Below are 20,136 nucleotides of genomic sequence, written 5' to 3' on the forward strand. Positions count from 1 at the left end.
ATACTGTACTTGATAAATATAGTCAAATCTTTTTCTAAAAGTTTGTCTCAAGTTATATTCCAACAGCAATAAAAGAAAACATCTTTTTTACCACAACCTGTTCAATATTTTTCATAATCTTTTCTAAATGGCTGCTTTACTTAAAAAAAAAAAGAAAAAGACTGCCCTTTAAACTTTCCATGTACTTAACTTCTAGTACAAAAAATAGAATTTTCTGAGTTCTCTAACTTGATGTATTTTACTAGTTTTAAATTGGTTAATTCCCTTTTTCATTTATATGTTATTAATACATTTGTATAATTTTTCTTATGATAAAAATATTAACTATATACCTATAGTACTTTTTAAAATTATTATTAATAATGTTTGCTAATTTATAATTAGCCTTTTTAATTTAGTTTGCTAGAATAAAGTTTCTTACAGGATCATTTACTTTAACATATCTGTATTTCTTTTATGTCTGCTACCACTAATTTCAGACTAAGAATAACCTTCCTTCTGACAGAAAGGGCATATACCTCTTTTCTAAGATCTTAGACTTTATAGCATTCATTAAGTACTTCAAACCAGCTGAAATTTAATTTGATATGGTTTGCTATATGATCTTAATTTATTTGTTTAAAATATTAAACCGATTTTTCTGATGATTTTTCATAAAAATCTATTGATCAATGAATTTACTTTTATTGTTTTAAATTACATATAGTGAAATGTCTGATGCTTTTGTCTCATTTCATACTATTTATTCTGCTCAGGCTTGGGAGTCAAGCTAATTACATTTTAATATCTAATGGATATGGCCCTGGGTTGCTATTATTCTATTTTTAAATTTTTCTCCAATTTCCCCTCAATTTGTCTTTATTCAATGAGAACTTAAGAACAATTTTGTTGGGGCGCCTGGGTGGCTCAGTCGGTTAAGCATCCGACTTCGGCTCAGGTCATGATCTCACGGTTCGTGAGTTCGAGCCCCGCGTCAGGCTCTGTGCTGACAGCTCAGAGCCTGGAGCCTGTTTCAGATTCTGTGTCTCCCTCTCTCTCTCTGACCCTCCCCCATTCATGCTCTGTCTCTCTCTGTCTCTTTCTGTCTCAAAAGTAAAATAAACATTAAAAAAAAAACTTTAAAAAAAGAACAATTTTGTTAAATTATGAAGAAAGTTTATTTCACTCCATAATTCATTTTAGAAAAACAAATTTCTTTATGATACTTTGCCTTGCCATCCAAGAACCATGCTACCCTCTTCATTATTTGAGTCTTTTTACATCTCCCAGAAAAGCCTTGTAATACTTTCTGTGCGGTATCTTTCACCTGTAGGTTACCCTGTGTTCCACCCATTTTGGATAGCTAGAGCTTGAAATTCAAATGTCCTTGAAAAGTTGATACAGGAGCCTCCAGGCTAAAACTGATGTTGCCCAGGATGACAGCAGGCGTTTTCATACTGATCAAAGACATAAATTCAAGCTCAGGGGATAGTAAACTAAAAGAAAATTTGGAAGTTGGAGATTTAATATTTCAGATCATAACAGCAGTACATACATGATATAATCATCTCCTCTATAAAAAAGGGTGGGGGTAGGAAGAAGGAGGGAGGAGGAGGAGGGAGTGGGGGAAGAGGAAGAAAACATGATGGTTGTTTCTAAATGGCAAAGTCCTGGTGTATTTTCTTTGTTCCAATCAAAAACAGTCTTCCTGAGGAAGTCAGTTATTTTGGAGCAAGCATGATTTTATGTTACATGTGTAATGCTTCTTCATAATTTTATCATTGTCAATTGATGATGGTTTATTTTATCAGTTTTGACATCTGGAAGAAAAAAAAAACAGTACAATTTGTATAAAGGAATGTTGCCTTAGAATTTCATGTTCAAACCTTCCACCACAACTAAATTAGCCATGACCGAGTTTAAGAGAAGACAAAGGAGAAGCATCCTTTCCATCCTGCCAGCATTTCTGGAAGTTTTAATCCCAACAGCTGAATTGAAGATGATGAATCACATCATCATTCCTGACCAATCAAGCAGAGGAATGGGCCAAGTCAGGAAGGAATGTTTTAACTTTTTTTATATTTTTCTATTTCTTTTTTTTTTTTTAATTCACATCACACTTATTTTGAAATATGTCACAGGGCTCCTCTTGGGTTTATATCTCTAGAGACAACTTGTTTTCTGGTCCTTTGTCAAATTTGTCCAGAAGCGACGATAGGGAAGAAAACACACACTAGTAATAAAAAAACCAATAGTAAAGTCACCTTTCCACCTAATAATGCTGAAAATTTCTGAAGTATCAGAGGAAAGGCAGTACTTTGGATCTCTGTCTTTTATTTTCTAGAAAGAAGCATTCTACCAAAAATCGATTAGCAGTTCACAAATTTAAAGTCACAACATCAGAACTGCTTGAAGTGAACAGATATCAGACAAATGGGTTTTCTGTTCAGCAATGCTAGGTGGGCTTGATAAATATAGCCCTCTTACTATTTTTGTTCTATATATATAATAGATTAATTATATATTGTATGTTATGTATATTGTATGTAGTAGATCATAAATTTACATATATACATATATAGATATATATATAAACCATCTTGGTTAAAAAAAAAAAGTTTTCCTAGGAAGTTTCTAAAGCCTAAGCACTTAATAATATTATAAATGATGTTTATGTTTACTTCACAAATATAAGTGAATTCCTGTCACACAAATGATGGAGTTGGGGAAGGAGATGTACTTACCTAGGTAAGTAGTTAGAGCACATTTGGTAGCAGGCTAGGCCTGAGCAAAGAAGGATGATCTCAAGGCTCTTTAGTTATAGGCTAAAAGAGACCACCTAACAACAGGTGGAAGACAACAGGTAACAAGATAGTCACAAAAATGGTTTGGCTTCAGAAGGGTCTTCCATTTGGCACCAACTTGAATTCCATGGGACACATCTGTCATCAAGCAAGACTGAAAGCAGAGAGAGGGGAGTCAGTAAAATGAATGGGTAGTTCCATTTGACTGTATTTCTAAAACTCAGCAAATCCTCTGCTTAGTGTAGGTAGTCAGTAAATGTTTGGCAAAAAAGGGCTTCCTTCATCCCTCCATTCAACATCTTTCGAGTATCTATGGCATAAACAAACAAACAGAAACAGTGTGTAATGTGTTAGTGCTCCCATCAGTGAATTCACAGTGAATCACAGATCATGACGATCTTTGACATACACTTTTAAGTCAATCTCCCCACATTGCAGGTTTGAATATGTCCTCTGCACCTCCCACCCCCACACACAGGTTAAAGCTTTTCATCTGTTCCTCTTACCTACTGAACTAATACTCATTTTCCTGATAACCAGGGCCCTCCACAGTGTAGTTAAACAGTCACTTTCCCAACAATATTCTGGACAAAACATTGAAATTGGATACCTTGCACTCTCCTACTTTTTAAAAAGATACTATTTCTTCCAATAGACTATCTTCCATGACTTAATTCTCCCTCCTTTCAAGATTCTCCCATTCTCATGCTCTACCTAAAACATTTTATTTATGAGCTGTTTTAAAACTCCATAATAAAGTCAAGTGCATTAACTTTACCTCCCTTTCAAACTTTCCATTATATTAAACTATCTTGCTGAGAAATAAGATCTGTAACTATCAACAGGAGCCAAAGTATGGAAAAAAGCCCAAATGTCCATCGAAGGATGAATGGATAAAGAAAGTGTGGTATATATATATATACACACAATGGAGTATTACTCGGCAATCAAAAAAGGATGAAATCTTACCATTTGCAACTACGTGCATGGAACTGGAGGGTATTACGCTAAATTAAATTAGTCAGAGAAAGACAAAAATCATATGACTTCACTCATATGAGGAATTTAAGACACAGAACAGATGAACGTAAGGGAAGGGAAGAAAAATAATATAAAAACAGAGAGGGGGACAAAACATAAGAAGCCCTTAAATATGGAGAACAAACAGAGGGTTACTGGAGGGGTTGTTGGAGGGGGCATGGACTAAATGGGTAAGGGGTATTAAGGAATCTACTCCTGAAATCATTGTTGCTCTATATGCTAACTAATTTGGATGTAAATTTTAAAAAATAAAAAATGAAATTAAAAAAAAAAAAGAAACAAGATCTGTATCTCTGTATCTGTAAACCCTTGGCAAACTGCCTTGCTTATAAAATGTATTTTTAGATCTGGGTCACATGGTAGAACATAGGGAAAACTAGATAATCAATATGACTTATAAGATTTTACAAAATTTAGAACTTCAAGAAGGTAAAAAGGAGAAGAAAAAATGTTTAAGAAGGAAAAAAGTCTTGGTATGTAAGAATAAACGATCTTATTAATTTAACCTGCAGGTGAAAATGTTAAGCTAAGAAAGTTTTCAAATATGTGCTCTAATTATGTCCAAAATTTCAGCACAGGAGAAAATATTTAGGAATCGGTGGAAAAAGAAAGAAACAGTATGGTAGAATACATAGAATAGAAATCTGTAATTAAGGGCTCATTCCAGTGTGGATTCTATTATGTAATTTATTATCCACACAAATTTCAACAAGACACTTCAGTGAGCTTAAAACGATTAATGAAAAATTATGTTTCAAAAAAATAGATCAAGTTACGCAGAATGGCATACAACAATGTAAGCCTCAGACAAGATTAACAAATTTTTGTCATGTTTGCTTCCCTAAGGAAAGCCAGATAATATAACTGTATAATGTTTCTTAATGGAAAGTCTCTTGTCATTCTGGGTTAGACAATGCTTTATTACATGGAATTGTCCAGTACACTGTAAAACTGCAGGACATTTGTAATCCTGGCCAATTGGCAGTAAATTCCAATAGCATATTATAATAAACAATGACAATAGCACCATAATTTCCAATTTCCAGTACAATACCTATGGAAGATGGCTGACCTAGGATACTACTGTACTGATTCATTTTATAAATACTCCCATTTGTTTTGACTTCTACTCGTTTGGAATTCAAACATTTAATTTCTCTGTGTGTGCTCACAAGTGTGACCTAGTTTAACCTGTACATATTTTAACAGGTAAATCTAACAGTGTGTAAAGTTACTTACAACTAAACTATTTCATAACAATCCAAAGTCTTAGAATATTGCAACCCTGCCTTTTGACCGCCCATCTTCAGTGCCATTGTTCAGTATGTTTTGCTGCTGCGCTGATGGCTTGGAGCCTGGAGCCTGCTTGGGATTCTGTGTCTACCTCCCTCTCTTTCTGCCCCTCCCCTGCTTGTTCTCTCTCTCTCTCTCTCTCTCTCTCTCTCTCTCTCTCTGTCTCTAAGTAAATAAATAAAACATTTTTTAAAAGATTTTTAGGAATGGAAGACTGCATTTCGTCACTGAAATTATTCAAAAACACTGACACATTGTGTAAAGAAAATGCAGGCCTCTTTAATGAGTTTTAGAACTTCATTTGAATTCCCTCCTAATAATGCATCCTCTTACTATGTGTACTGGAGGTGGAGCCCTCCTCCCTCCCTACCCTGAATTGGATCTCATTTGACTCTAGAACTAACTTTGCTTTCTGAAATTTTGGCGATTTTTGTTACAAAATGAATAATCTTCCCTCTTATATCCCCACGAAGAAAGAGTTTAGCTGACATCCACTCTCCACGTGATATCAATGCAACATCCTCTGAATAATAATTTCAAGATGTTATATCATATATAGGAAAGAAAGATGAAAATTAAGATAAATATACCACACGTTTTCTATTGAAAATTATAAATAGTAAGTTATTATTTCTTTTAAAACTCAAATGACTTAAAAGACTTTGTGAATGGTTGAGTTAATTGTTTCCTACCACGTAGATGCATTTTTATTTTTTACAACCACTTTTGATAAAACATCCTTACACTTAATTTAGGTGAATGTGTCTAGATAGCATAGGTGTAGAAATACAAAAAAATCTATCCCATGTTGCCAGAAGTCATATGTGGTTGACCAATTGATCAAATAAGAAAAATAATTAAATTCTCTAAGTATAGATTGTTAATCAAAAGGCAGTCTGCATTTTTTAACTCTGTCATAGGCTGACAAAGACTAAGTATGAAACCTAAGATTTAAAGTTGGAGTAAATTAAAAATAGGAGTAAGGAATACATGTTACTTTAAAATATTAATATCTCCTAAGTCGGGAGTCCCTCATCAGTAATTGCCTACTTCCAGCTGACATTTACAATCATTTTATTTTTAGCTAATAATCACTTTGGATATATAAACATACATTATTTCTAAAAATATATATATACAATTACATTTTCCGTTATTTATTGGCACATTATAAATATGTTTGTTGATAATAATGATTCTAAGTAAAAGTTTCAGAACACTATGAAAAACTTCCAAAGTGAAATGGGAGAAATTTCCAAAATAATAGATTCCTATGTCTCTCAATAACTCAAGTCTTTCTTTAAATTTAAATTTCTACATATAGAGAAAATATTTTATGTTCAGTGTGATTGTTTCCCAGGATGTTATTCAAACTGAGAATATTTTTAAGAGTAAATAATTGAAAAATTTATAATCTGCTACACTAGCATTCTCCATTTTAAATTATTTTTTTCTCATTCTTTTTAAAAAATTATCTTTAACAAGTATATAACCTTTTTTAAAGTGTTTTTTATATTTTCTCAATATTGTCATGTTTTCAGAGTCTGATTTAAGTAGATTTTTTCTTAAAATTAATTTATTTTATGCTACCAATTGAAGCTCATAAAATGTATGCTAGGCAGTTTTTTAAGCTCTGTAATAACAGAAACTTAATAGTAGTAAAATTAATTCATGAACAGTAGTCCCATTTTGTTCTTTTAAAGTTCACATATTCCTTAAGAAATTAAGAGGGATCAATTTCAAGATGAAAATTAAAATGTTCACTCTACACAATATTTGTAGAATAATTGTGGCTTCCCACATTAAGTAATTTATTATAGCAAAATTAGCACTTACAAATTGAGAAGGGAATTATCCTTTTTTTGAAACAAAAAAAATTTCTTCCATTTAGTGTATTTAATAAAGGATGCATTGATTTATATAAATTATTAACTACATAAGAATAATAGAAATTTAAAGATAAAGTGATAGAAGAAACTCATTTTCAGAAATCAAGAAAATTCCTGATGACAGATATGTTTTACAAAACTTAATTCAGGTATAACTTTTCATAAACACAGAGTATAAAATGATATATACCCATTTTTATAGGTAAAATAAAGTAAAAGTATTTCATCCTAGTATTCCTGAATTATTTTTTTAACCTTTTAATTTACAGTGACCTATTGTCTTAACTTAGGATCCCATAAAAACAGACCCAATGACAAGGACTTGGGTACGATTACTTTACTTGAAATGAGGAAACAAGGAAAGTGAAATAAGGAAGGAGAAGCCAGTGTGAGGAGGCATTCACTGGCTTGAAAGCTGCCAGGACCACCTGGCTGGGGAAGCATGCAGAGCACCTAGGTTAATTGTTCACCTGAAGGACAGTAGACTTTCTCCACTGGCTCCCTCTCCCATTTAAACATTGTCCTTAGGGATGTAAATTCTTCCACATTTCTTGGCTGAGCTTGAACTAGGTTCAATGGGGACAACATTAGAGGATTCCCTGTGTGCATAAAAGAAAAATGAGCAGCACGAACTTCAAATTCACTATGGTCAGCACTTGGTGAGTTGAAGCTGTGCAGGTATGGGTGATCCAGACCAGGGTCGGGCCTCGCTATCTTGATGCAGGGCTCGGTGCATCTTACACTACAGACATCAACTCAAATGGGTTGGGAAAACATTTCTTATTTATTTGTCATCAGCAATTTATTTGTGCAGACTCTGGGTTAAGTAATATTCACATATTTTCTCTCTAAGCTTTTTCTTGTGGGGCCAAATTTCTGTTTTGCGATCATCAAGATTTATCTTAATATACTACTCTAGGGATGTAGAAAGATATTTTATAAAATTATGAGGTATAAAAGAGTTAATTAACTTTCCCAGGTGCCTGCAAATTTTTCAGGTGTAAGGTTCACCATCTATTGAATTTCCAAGGACATACATACATTTTTTTCTTATTATTCAAAAATGATGTTACTAATGGGGATTGTTCTCTTGGTGACTGAAAAGATGGCTATGTGACTAATGGTCCTTTCCATCCTACGTAAATGCATACACTGTCCTTCAGCAATGACTTGCTGTGTCTGAGGCTATTTACAACTAAGTCCCTTATACTCACTGTCTTCCCGACACCTTCACTGAAATAGAAACACCCCATTTTGAACTGCATTGTATAGGGCTAAATTGATGTGCATTAAAAAAGTAAAAAAATTCTTTTGTAAAGAAAGCATTGCATAGCCTCCATTCTAATGCCTAAAAACATTACCCTGTACTCAGAAAGCAAAAGATAAAAACTGGGGGAGGGGATCACTTTTCTCATCAAATGCATAGAAAAAGACAAATATTTTAAAATTACAAAGGCTTTATATATTATGTTATTGTTTATTTTGGTCTTTGTTTTTTCATTAGTTGTTGTGCTTTTAGATTTGAAAGAAAGAAAAAAAAACATATTGGAATAGGATGATCTTGAGAAAAAGTGACAGGTCATCTACCTCTAGAGTCAGCTCTCTCTAGACAGAATCTTTACCACAAGTATCAATCCTCTCTTTTATATCTTATCACTTGCCAGATCCTTTGAGTTTTCTTTTGTCACAATTCTGTCACCACCCAGCCATACTGCCTTTCTGTATTTATTCAGCATATGCTATAATCTCACCTTTTTTTTTAGCATGAAGTAACAGGAAATAATTCAAACTAGTTCCAAAGTAATACAAAGATTAATTGCCAAGATAGAGCATTATCACAGAATAAAATCTACCAGGGCATAGTAGGAACGAGAATCAGGACCCAGAAATTCACCAAAAACTCAGGCAGTTACTACTTTTGTCTCTTGAATGTCTCTCATCTCCGCTCACTCGGCAACTAGTACATTCTTTGAACTTGTTTGTACACTCGTTTTCTCACCTCTTTAAGCATTCGTGTTTAACCATTGGACAACCACCTGCTCCTGAGTTTATGTGTTACAAATGACGATTGCCACAATAAATGCTTAGTGCACGCTCCTGATGCTCATAGTTACTCACAGTGATTTAGCTGTCCTGTATCTCAGCCACCCTGCGACTTTTAAACTAGCAATTTAAAATTAGCTAAGAATGTATATAATCAGTACTACCTGTTGGAAACCTGACATAAAACTTCAGGATCTTCCTTCATTCTCCGTTAATATATGTGGATTGGAATGATGATACTCTAAACACGAAGGCCTGGAAGTTGTTGTCTAATTCAAGGGATTGACTCAGTCAGGAACATCCCATTAGATCAAAAGGAAAGATAGCATATAGCACTACGGCACAGCTTTTTCATCAGTAGGACAAGCCTCACGGTGTCCTGTGAAATCGTACTACCTCAATATCAGTTCACATTTTGTTGGTCTTGATAAGTACTAATGAATAATAGTTCAGTGAAAGAACTCATGCCAACCTACCCCAGAATGATGGAGATGCCAGGACAGAATCTTATTATCATGAGAGCCAAATTTTTTTCAGAAAATTCTCTAGCATCTACGCACGGGGCCTTTATATTGTAAAAAACAAAAACAAATATCAACCCCCTCAAAAAAACCTACAAAACTCCCTGAGCATTTTAGGGGAAAGTTTTTACTAAATGGGACACAAAGGAGGTCACCTGAGCTTACCTCATGTCAAAGGTATAGGCCACACTAGGTACAAAGACAGGAAGAGTGGTCAAATGCACTTCATTGTATATCACACATAAAATGGGCATATTCAGGGACACCTGGGTGGCTTAACTGGTTAAACGTCTGACTCTTGATTCGGGCTTAAGTCATGACCTCATGGTTTGTGAGTTTGAGCCCTGCGTCGTGCTCTGTGCTGACAGCATGGAACCTGCTTGGGATTCTGTCTCTCCCTCCCTTTCTCTATCTCTCTCTCAAAAATAAATAAATAAAAAGTAAATAAATAAAACAATACTATTCAAGTGATTTTCTCAAATAAAAAATTCTGAACACTTTCAAGGCATACACATATTCTCTTCCCCTCTCTCTCTACCTCTCCCTCTCTCCTTCTTCCACACAGTCACACACGCACACACACACACACACACACACACACACACACACACAATGAGAACCGCTGAATCATCTCACTTCTTTTGGCAAGTGCGTACCTTTTTCCTGTGATAATACCTTAAGAATGCCGGTGAATATTATTAATATTATTTTAGGAAGAAGACGTTGGGAATAAAACTGCAAATTTTTTGGCAAAAAAGCCTCTCTCTTTGGTTACTGCAGGAGAAAGAGAACTGCAAAGCTGTGGCCATCTGGGAATTGGACCCAGTGGACCGTATTTTCCCAGAGAATGCAGCAGTCTCTTCAAAACTGACAGTAGGTGGGTGCTTCTCCTAGAATGGAGAAGTTGATGTTTCTGTGCATGAATGGCTCTCTATCCTCAGGCTCTGATCTTCCTAGAAGTCTCAAGGGAAGAACTTTCTGTGTGAACTTTGTTCTTTGAAGTGTCAGGTGGACCCAAAGAGTTCAGTTGGCAGGTCATACATTTAAGACAATAGAACACCCCATCCATGCCCGGCCATAGACAATGAGGCCTAAAACAACTGTTGTATTTTTTTTTATTTAAAATACTGGCTTTAATGAAAGAACACAGTTGCTGTCGCTATTTAAAGAATAACTGTATACTTATATTTTCTTGCTTGTGACCTAAAGTCACCAATTTAAATAAAAGTTCCTAACCATTGGAATAATTTGCTTAATTATGTTTCATATTAATTACACTGTGGCCCTTAGAAACATGGTAAAATAATTTCTTAGGAGAGTTTTCAAACTGAAAGAGAATGTTTGCATATCCTGTATTCTGTGATGCAATCAATCCCTGCATCAATTGCCTTTTCTAAAGAGCATTTTGGCATCTTTTCTAAACATAGTGATTCTTCATAGAAATACCATGGACAGTCTTTATCATTCTGCTCCTAGAAATGAGGTCGCTTTTATCAATATCCTACATAGCAGTGGTTAATTAACAAACAGAAATTCTGTCTTTTCAAAAGATTGTCTTCTCTTGATGGCACCAAAGCTCCCTACTGAGTATTCCTCAAAGAATCTGTCCTCCCTTTCACTGCCAGTAGCTTCTCTCATGGGAACTCAGAGGTGCCTCTCAAGGTCGAACTCAGAACTCACTAGTTCCCTTGATTTGATCCAATTCTGTTTGCCACAAAACCTCCTACTCATTTCAGCTGCATCAAAATACTGCATTAAACTGTCACTGGAGGAGTCAGACTCGACTAAATCCCCTATCACCCAAAGAAGCTGGAAACCCAGTGTCAATTTTGTTACAGCGACTAGAATCTCTCCAATTCCTTCCTGGTCCAGGTAAGAAACGTTCCACAAAGTTGAGGAAGAAATATTACCTCCTTCTCTGTTAATGCTTGGTCATGGGTATTCCACAGAGAAACAGGCAGGGCCTGTTTTTGCACAGTGTTATCGCTGTGCAAGTGTCCAGCTTTTCTAAATTGATAAACATTCACACATTACCTCCATTTGCAAACCTCACTGATTTCAGGGCAAAGATGAATACCTACCAGTTGCATGCTGTGTCTAAAAAAACAGAGCGCAGGTGTTTAATCCAACAGTCAGGTTTCAATCAAATCTACACCACTCACAAGCTGCATATTGTTTCTAAAAAGAGGGGAATCCTGTTCTATCCAGCAGTAGTGTCTCAACCAGATTTACCCCAGTCCATCAAACTCCTTACTATATTGATGGGGTTTTGGAATGGTGGTAGGGCCTGGAGCCAATGGCCAAGAAAGAATTCTTGAGCCATCTTTGGTGCAAAGAAGGTGATTTTAATTAAAGCACAGAGACAGGACCCATAGGCAGAAAGACCTGCACTGGGGTTGTGAAAAGGGACTGGTTACATACTATAGTGTTGGGGGAGGTAAAGGCAAAAGGGGGGCCTCCAGAAAGACTTTCTTTTGATAAAGAGGACTCAGAAGATAATGGAGGCCTAGCTTTTGCCAAGCTAAGGTAGTATTAGTACAGTAGGGGGTACCTGGAGAAATGTTATACTCTGTATTTGCCTCAAGTATTTGTCAATGGGTTTCAGGTTATAAGGAAATTTAATTTTACCTGCCATTTCCTTCTTGCCTTTGTTTTCCACATCACTATGAAGAAGAGGGTGGTTTGGGGGCTCTTGGAAATGGAGTCTATAGAGGTTTTTGTTTTCCCCTTTCCTTTGTTCTTGAGCAGGCAGGAGTGCCTGAGGAATGTCACACATATCCCACCTGGGGTGGGGGGTGGGGGGTGAGGAGGGCAGGAGTGTCAGCTTGCGTTATGCTCCCTCATCAACATCACTGAAACTCAATGTGGAAGGATTCAAGAATAAGGAGAGAGAAGACACAAATTTATGGAGGCAAGCAAGTATTTGGAGATGACAGGCACACCCCCAAAACATACAGCAGTAAATATCAAATACTGACAAATATTTGGAGCAAGGCATAACAATAAGTCCTCCTAGCAATAGATTCAGAGCAACAGGCCACAAATCCAGACAAAATATCCTGTTATACATGTTTTTAATGTGTGAATCTCTGCTACATGTCTATACCCAAGTATTAGAACTGAAATTCTACAGATAGCATGCTATTTCCTTAGTAAAGGAGCTCCTGAACTGCAAAATCATAAATTGACTTTATTTATGTTACCTGCTTGCCCAGGTAGCTTATGGTATATCTCCCTAAAGATTTTATAGATTAACATAGTTTTATGTCTACTCTGTAATAGTCTAAACGTAACCTTTAATTTCTTCTAAATGCAATTGCAGTTTAGTGGGCTTCCTATTGTTCTTAGTCCTTTTGTTCTTACACAATATGGAATACACTTAAAATCCTTGGGTGCCCTTTCACTGAATCCAGAGCTATTCATAATGTGATTTTTGCATTCATCCTCTGTTCTTCCATTAAAGAGTGGTATATACTGTGCGAGATTATAGAATAGCCAAGGAAGAAAAGCACAGTTATTTCTGAAAATCTGTGAGAGTAATTTATGCCCTTTGAATCAGTGATTCCTGAACCTGGATAATCGAAAGAGTTACTTGTGGAGATTTTTATTTAATTAAGTCATCTGGGCTTCAGCTTGAGAGATTCCGATTTAGTGGCCTTACAATGTTTTTTTTCAACTGAGTTAATTCTGGTGCTCAGCCCCTCTACTCTATCAGACGGTGATCTCTGAACACACCATCCAGGTCCCCATCGGAAATTAGGGATCTATTTCTCCCTACTGCTCTCAATGCTGCTGGCCAAAAAGCATAAACTGCCATCCTCCCCGCCCCCCGAAGGAATTGCCTAACTTGGAGCAAGGTTTACCCAAGGATGTGCTGCATCTTAAGGCCCAATGCCCAGCCCCCATCCTACCTGGGGACACCGTGAAGGGTTATGACTGCTTCAGACGTCCCATGGGACAGGCAAAGGCCTGCATGAATCTGCTTTACAGCTCCAGTCTCCCTGAGCAGGCCGCTTCCAGGCACTGATCCGGGGGCACTGCCAGTACACCTGTATACTACAGTCCTTTTCCCAGTCAGCTTCCTGGGGCCCTCCTGTGATGGTTCATTAATGTTAGGATGCCAAAAGAAAGCCCTCCCTAACTATCCTAAATCAACTTCTCCTCAATCCTGCTGTAAACCCAATGACCAGGTAACATGTCAGCTCATGATAAAAGTTAGCTCTTGTTAGCATTTCAAACTATCTCCATAGTCAGCACCTTTCAGCACCGATGATGCAATGATTCAGTGCATAATAGGGAAGGAACGCAATGATGGTGCTTTACTCTGGACTCACCCAAGTGAAAGTAGCTCAGGTCAGGAGAGAAATATATCAGATGGAGCAGGCGGCTGGATACTGTACCTGATTTCCTCTCGTCCTTGCAAAAAGTCATACACCTTGGTGGTTGAGTCAAGGGTATAAACTAGTGGTTTTAAACCATGTTGGCTTCTCACAATAACTTGTGGAGATGTTTTTAGTGTACTTTCCAATTTCAGTTTGAGATTTGAATTCTGTTGGAATGGCATGAGTCTCAAGTATCTATATTTTTAAAATTTCTCCCAAGTGATTCCTATGTGTATACAGGGTTGAAAAACTATGGTCAAACTGGTAAGTTCAAAGTAATTGGTATTATTAGGCAGCATAGTGTTTCATGGGGAAACAAAATAAGGCAATGCTTGGGATTTGGAATAGAATATTGTCCTTTAACACTTAAACTACCAATGAACACATAATGTATTAGGGCCAAAAGGTGACTGTATCTTAATGAAGGCTTTACTATCTCGAGCAAAACCATATATCTACTACAGAAAGTACTTATGTTTAATGGAAGAATAGAAAATGAAGAGTCATAGAAGAAAAACATAGTCTTCTTTTAAATGCCATGCAAGAGAAAGGAAATGTTTACCAGGAACATCAAAGTCAGAATTATATTGGTAAGGATATGCCTTTGGGGACATAAACTGATAAGCTATCTTAATCTGATACCATTGAAAATTCTAAATTTGTATCCTACATAATTCTGATTCTATGACCACCCAGTAATCTTCTGACATTTGACATGCTGTAGGGAGAAAGTCCTCGTGTTGAACGGACAGGAGTAGTTTTTTCCACTTGGTAATATTCTCACTGTAAATTAAGACACATACATTCATGATATACAGTAAATCTCCTGTGAGCTTGGCAAATCTAAGGATCTCAGCATCTAATCAGGCAAATCTAAGGATCTCAGCATCTAATCAAATTTAGGAAACAGACAAGGTGAGTTCTTAGGACTGAAAAGCTGAGGACTGGAACCCAGATAGTGGTAAATCTCAAGTTTCGGGTCTCAGCACAAAATGATCTTCTTTATTTACCAGGAGACATCTACCTTTCTGCTTTACAACCACCTTCTGTAAACAAATTCATCAGAATTGTCAAGTAACTTCCTGAAGCAATGGGAAAGAAAACCTCACCTCAAAGTCTAATCGTTTTCGGCAGGAAGTTTTGCAAAATGATTGCACATTTATAGCTTTCCCTCAGTCTCTAAATTGGTCTAAAAAATAGTTGAAAATACATTTTTAAAAACTTCAATAATATTGTGTCTGACAGTGATGTGAGCAAAATCACTAACCCTGTCGCCAGTGAGCAACAAAGGAAACTGGTCTGATCGATCAGAAAGAGCATCAGTGTTGACTGTATCCCGCTATCTAAAAAGCCAATCTGTAAAGTGTTATCAGTGAAAGCAGTAAAGGAGCGCAGAGTGAGAGGAAAACAGGAGATTCAACGGCACCTTTCAGCAATTCCTTAGGTGACAAGTAACAAAATGTATGAAAAAAGTGAAAATGGAAAGTTCACCTATTTCTGAAATATTTGGAGATTCTGTTCTTGAACACATCTCTTAGGGTAAATGTTTTGATGATTATATAAGTAAAGGCAAAATCAGATAAAAAAAATTCACAGTTTTGAACTGAGTAAATAAAAACAGACATTTGAACTGAAGTTCAAAGAATGTAAATAAGGAAAAATATTGTGTCAAATGGAAAAATTAAAAACTGAAACCATTCCTTGTAAATCCAATACCAGCAAAATCCTGAAACCAAATGACTATTCATTGCAGTTAGAGAGGAGATAAGGTTATTTTAATAGCTCATCCAGTCACTCATCTTTGTCATTTAAGCATCTTCTACAAGAGAAAATGTGAAGACAATTAAAAATAAAACGTTGTGGGGAACATTGTGGGGGTGCCTGGGTGGCTCAGTCAGTTAAGCGTCCGATTTCGGCTCAGGTCATGATCTCACAGTTGGTGAGTTTGAGCCCAGCATCAGCCTCTCTGCTGTCAGTGTGGAGCCGGCTTTGGATCCTCTGTCTGTCTCTCTGACCCTCCCCTGCATTCTCTCTATCTTTCTCAAATATAAACAAACATTCAAAAAAAAATTTTTTTTTAGAATAGAAAAAAAAAAAAAAACATTGTGGCCTTTATTACCTTTAGTAAGGAATTTATTTTTTTTCCCATGGCTCCAGCTGACAGAACTGTTCAGAGTTCCTTCTACCTCATGTTCCAACATACACAAGCTAAGAGAAAAGAAAAATAATTTGAGTCTTTGCTTGCTTTCCTATGTAATGTGAACCAAGGAAAACATTTGATTCTATCTATTTGGTGGAGAGATAGATAGATAGATAGATAGATAGATAGATAGATAGAGTTCACATACATGTATATATAATTTTGTATGAAAGAAATATAGACAAGAAAAATTATCAAGTTGTCTTTAGCCAGAGAGGTTTTTTTTTTTTGTTACCATAATGAACATTTTAAAGAAATTCCTTCCAGTTTTACACACACACACATACATATAAATATACACATATCTGCTTATATATAGATATGTGTATATACACATAATTTTGCTCAGTTTAATAGCTCTTCACCACCCCCACACCCTCACTCATCTATCCTCCCAGTAGCTTTTAGGCAACAAATATCTATCTATACTTGGCATTTTAAAAACTTGTCAATATTTTCATCTTCAAATGCTAGTTAGGAGGATATAAATTATCTTGGACTCAGTGAATTTATATACAACTTTCTGACAAACTTTTCTAAATAGTATCATTCCGTAAATAGAAGAAATCATTAGTTCCAAATCCAAGATTAATAATCATGTGACCAATTAGAACACTGATAAAAATATAGAATAGATCATACATTGGTCCTATGGTCCTATCTGTTGTTTCCATTTAAATTCATGCATCTGGAAAAACCAATGACTACGATTCTCTATTCTGATACTTTTGGTTTAATAATAAAGATAATTGATCACTGATGACTTTCAGAGTTTCTCTCTAATCCCAGAATTTTCTCATTATTGGAAGAAGATATAATTATATAAATAATTACATAAATATATAGTAATATATTCTTTTATAATTTTTCCCTTTATAAGCAATTGTCCTAAGTCTGCAGTATACCACACAGTTCTCTCCCTTTCGGACTGAAACACTCATTCCCCCAACTACTGGGAGTATTAATAGCTAACAGTCCTCAGCCCTGGCCTGAAGAGAGTCATTTTGCCCAGGTTTATGCTCCCTTTCTAGGGACAGCCAGAGACCAGTGACTAATCAGCACAGGGGAATAAAGGCCTGAATTCCTTGTACCAATTTGTGATATTGCTGCAGAGGCATCCCAGCTCCAGAGCTCCCTTTGGCATAGAAGATTTAGGCCTTTGTTGTGACTGCACCACGGTTCAATGTCTCCCTCTGCCCAAATCGGCTTTCCCCACTCCCTTGACAGGTGCTAATCTTGAGAAAGCTCCTCAATAACTTTCTGCTTGCTGACCTCCCTTTCAGAGTCTGCTTCCTAGCTGAACTGACCTGGAACAATTATTAAGACACAAATTAAACCACTCCAAAGTGGTCCCCACATTTGGGGAATGAGCGGGGGTGGGGGAGGTTTGTAATCTGATTACAAAGCTAGGAAGTGTTGCCTTGTTGTTTAGAATTGTATCTTCCAATCACTGTACAGACCTTGACTTTAAAGAGCAGCATTAGCCTTCAGGGTAGCACAAAATTTGTGGTTATTGATAGATCATGGTCTCATCCCTATTTGATAAAAATGTAGGGCAAATATGCCGTAAAAATGGCACATTAGAATAATCTTCTCAAAATCGATTTTCTGAAGAAGGATTTCAAAAGTCTGTGTGACTCCCTTTTGACACAGATGAAAGATGGAAAAATGCAAGGCTATTTTTAGCCCGTTATGAATATATAAATAACCTCACTTACGATAAACATCTACTTAAAGGCAGCAGCTACGAGGAGAAAGCAGTGTTGCTGGCCAGCCCAAGACTTTTCTCTCGAGAGTTGTTTCTTTCAAAAGAACTTTCATATTTCAATTAAACATCAATTTGTATAGGTATAGTGTGGAGTTTGGTACCTACATTAAGAAATCCCAATGGAAAAAAAATGGTAGAGGTAAAAGAACGTTTTTGCCTACAGAAGTAAAAAGGAGAGAAGGTCCATAAGAAATCATGTCTTAATCTTCTAAATACTTTCTTATCATAAAGTTTGAGTGAGTAATAATTGCCACCATAAAGTCTTCATTTTGTGACAAATGTGAAGCAGTGAACAGCATTCAATTTGATTTAAAAGCATTTATTGAGTATGTATTATATGCAAAGCACTATGTTATATGATGTAAGGGATGTAAAGGATCTGACAATCTCATTTGGGAACATAAAGCAAATGCTTTATCAGTCTAATGCAAGGTGGGGAAATAAACTAAGGGCCATCCAAGGGCATCCAGTGGAGGCAGAGAATGTCATGGGGTGAAGGCTCACAAGATGCTCCTTGAGAATAACACCATTTAATACAAGAGCAGAAGAATGGATTACTAACAGAGCGGCCATTTCAAACCAGCAGTGTAAGTGAAAGGTCATGAAAGTTGGATGGAGTGAAAGAGGTGTGCCTGGAAGGCAGAAATAGCCATTGTTATATTCTCATTTTCTTTTCTCTGGCAAGCTTTGACTAGCAAATATAGTAAGTCTCTCTTTTTCCTATATCCCTTTAAGCCTCATTTCAAGAGAAACCAGATAGTAATTTGAGAGTTAGCATAATTAACTCCACCAGTGGCAATGTCTTCAAAAGCAAGATATAGAATAATTCCATTACATATCTATGGAAAGAGCAACAACAAGACTTAAAAAAAAGAAAAGAAAAAAAAAAAAAGAACCAAAACTACTTTGTTGTGAGTTGTAAAGTGTTGACAAAAAGGAATTTTTATCTGTACCAAAAGGACTTAAACTGATAATGTTAATTTAAAATCTACTAATATCAGTTTCTACTGCTTTAGTTTGGTACATAATAATTATATTTTGTATATTTTTAATTAATAAACCACTTTTTTAGAGCTTCTTTAAGCTCTTGTATGATGAAACTGGTTGCTCTCCAAGGAAATTATTGTTGTTATTGTACATATTTTACATCCTTTTTAACCCTTGAAAAGTAACTGGCAATCATTTTATTGGTTATATCTGAGAGTGAATTATATAAGGTAGACTAGTGCTATTTTCTCATTTAAAAACGAAAATAGCTGCAGAAGGCGGAAGCAGAGCTATCGATAGTATACTTTTAAGGCCTCGTATAGTGGTCTCTAGACAAAAGAAGTAAATTATACTCTTAGATTAGATCAAAGATTTTAAGAAACGAACTTCTGTAATACGCTGTGGTATAATATTAATAATAATCAAGTGATGGTGAATTGGATGGACACAGAAAACGTTCAGACTGCACCCCCTGCCATTCAACATGAAGGAGTGGCTAAAAGTGGGATGGCTTCCTATGGCTAACCATCTGCACAGTGGCTGCCCTTGTCCCTTCTGTTCCCCAGTTACTCTGTTAGAATACCTCTGTTTAAAACGGGCCCCAAGCTGGGAGGAAGTTACAGTCCTCTGAAAGGAAGTCTATAAAATATGAAGAATGTCTGTCTCCCTATCTGCTATGGAAAAGCTGATTTGGGGCTTTTTGAGGCTTGTTACAAAGTGTAAAGGAGAATAGACATGACCTGTGTAGGTTATTAGAGAACAAGATTGGGCCTCTTTGTAAGAGTGACTGTAGTGTCATCTGTACTCCTGAGGAGAGACCTTTCAGATCCTGCCACCGATTCCTTCCTGCCCACAGCACAAACTCACACCTGATATACGGATTTAGAAATATTTAACTAATGTTCAGAAAATTTAGTATTTAATAGTCAGAAGTATTTAATTAGTACCTAAGAGATACCAGGTACTAGTCCAGGCCCTAAGTGCTGACTTGTTAATAGCCAGCACTTAATGAGTACATTGTCTAGAAGAACAGACGGGATTTAAGCAAAAAAGTTAACAGAGAAACACATAAATTAAAATATTGGTGAATCTTCTTAAGAAAAAAGAAGAGAGATTAGAAATATTAGTGTGGGATTCCTACCCTAGATTGAGTATTTGCAGACGTAATAAAGTAACGTAGTATTTAAGCTGAGGTCTGAAGAAGGAAAAGGAGCCAGTCATTTGAAGGG

At 36.1% G+C, this 20,136-nt stretch overlaps 1 long non-coding RNA gene across 1 annotated transcript; it reads right to left on the reverse strand.

Moving 5' to 3' along the window:
* Window positions 1–1,218: 1,218 nt before the first annotated feature.
* Window positions 1,219–16,150, reverse strand: LOC122217070. Its single transcript, XR_006201281.1, has 3 exons — window positions 16,072–16,150; window positions 2,724–2,937; window positions 1,219–1,799 (listed from the first exon to the last, which is right to left on the reverse strand). It is a non-coding gene; the product is annotated as an uncharacterized LOC122217070 (long non-coding RNA).
* Between the last annotated feature and the right edge of the window lie 3,986 nt (window positions 16,151–20,136).

Source organism: Panthera leo, chromosome B1 (genome assembly GCF_018350215.1).
Source record: "Panthera leo isolate Ple1 chromosome B1, P.leo_Ple1_pat1.1, whole genome shotgun sequence".
In the NCBI taxonomy this organism is placed as follows: Eukaryota; Metazoa; Chordata; class Mammalia; order Carnivora; family Felidae; genus Panthera; species Panthera leo.